This window comes from Humulus lupulus, chromosome 3, assembly GCF_963169125.1.
Source record: "Humulus lupulus chromosome 3, drHumLupu1.1, whole genome shotgun sequence".
In the NCBI taxonomy this organism is placed as follows: domain Eukaryota; kingdom Viridiplantae; phylum Streptophyta; class Magnoliopsida; order Rosales; family Cannabaceae; genus Humulus; species Humulus lupulus.
This window is the reverse complement of record NC_084795.1, coordinates 263,830,930-263,832,820: the sequence shown is the minus strand read 5'-3', so window position 1 is coordinate 263,832,820 and position 1,891 is coordinate 263,830,930.

Genomic DNA, 1,891 nt, shown 5'->3' with positions numbered 1-1,891 from the left:
CAATTGCATGTCCCCAGAACGAAGTTGGTAGAGTTGAGTAACTAAGCATGCATCTAACCATTTCCAATAAAGTTCTGTTTCGGCGTTCCGCTACACCATTTTGTTGCGGAGTACCTGGGGCAGTAAGTTGTGATAAAATCCCAAGTTCAGTTAAATGATCTTGGAACTGCATATCCTAATATTCTCCACCTTTATCAGATCGCAAGATCTTTAACCTTTTACCTAATTGGTTCTGAGCCATTGCTAGGAATTCCTGAAACTTTGAAAATGTTTCTGATTTCCTATGCATTAGGTAAAGACATGAGTATCTATAGTAATCATCAATGAAAGTGACGAAATACTCAAAACCACCCCTGGCTTGTATATTCAAAGGTCCACAAACATCTGAATGCACAAGACCAAGTGGTTCTGTGGCCCTATCACCCTTTGCAGAGAATGGACGCTTGGTCAGTTTGCCTTCTAGACAAGATTCACAGACAGGTAATTCACCTAAGGTGAGTCCCCTCAAAGGTCCGTCCTTTGTAAGTCTTTGAATCCTATCATAGCCAATGTGACCTAGTCTCAAGTGCCATAAATACGACATATTATTGTTATCGGTCTTTTGACGTTTATTGGTCCTAGGTTTAGCTACTTTGAATAAATCATTGTTAAGAGCGAGGGGTTCGTTAGGTCGCAGAATATAAAGCCCGTTTTCCAAACATGCAATACACAATTATGATCCATTAAAAGAAATAGATATATTAAAACTTGTGAAAGTCATAACAAATCGTTCTAATTGCAACATGGAAACTGAAATTAAATTTCTACTAAAATCCGGAATAAAAAATACATCTTTTAAAATTAAAAATTTATTTCCGAACTTCAGACGAGCTCTTCCTCTAGCTTGGACCGCAATGAACGCTCTGTTCCTAACTCTAAGCTTTAAGCCGCCTTCGTTCACTTCCTCCCACGATTCAAGAAGCTGTAAAGAGTTACAAACATGGTTAGTAGATCCAGAATCAATAATCCAAACAGAGTTATCATTCTCTAAAACACATGTTTCTAAGATAAATGAACTATAATCATTACCTTTGTTTTTATCTGCTAGAAACTTGGGGCAATCTTGTTTCCAATGCCCCTTTTCTTTGCAGTGAAAACATTTACCTTTACCTTTCTTGTTTTTCTTGTTTTTCCCCTTGGGCGTCTGTGCACTTGGTTGTGCACTCGCCTTTGCAGCTTTTTCAGGCTTGGGGTTATTGTTTTGCCCACCTTTCCTCTTGTTTCCAGCTTTTGAAGATGAAGCTTGGTTAGCTTTAGCCTTAGCTGGATCAGCAGCAGTAGTAGTAGTTGTCTTCTTTTCTCCTCCCTTACTAGGTCCACCCATAATAGACTCAAAAGTCTGAAGCTCATTCATGAGTTGCGTCAGACCATAGTTGAGTTTATTCAACACATAGTTGGTGGTGAATGGAAGGAAAGCTGGAGAAAGACTGTTGAGGATTAAGCCAACTTGAGTTTCCTCATTTATTATGGCTCCGTGCAGTTCAGCTTCCTGAAAGTAGTTTGTCATCTTGATCAGGTGATCACGAACATGTTGAGAAGGTGCCATTCGAGCATTGGAATATTTCTTGGTGGTCTCAAAATGAGTCTGCACTGACTTGGCACCATACATGTCTTGGAGCTGATCCATGATTTCGTAGGCTGTCTCGACATTCTCCATCTTTGTCTTGAGAGTGTCGACCATACTAGTCAACATGTAGTACCGCGCCTTGTTGTTAGCCGCCTGCCAACGCTCATACTTGTCCCTCACAGACTTGGTAGCTCCTTCAGCTGGAACTTCTGGGGATTCCTCAGTCATGACGAACTTGGAGTTGTCACCTATCAACACATTGTTGATGTTTTGCTTCCATTTAAG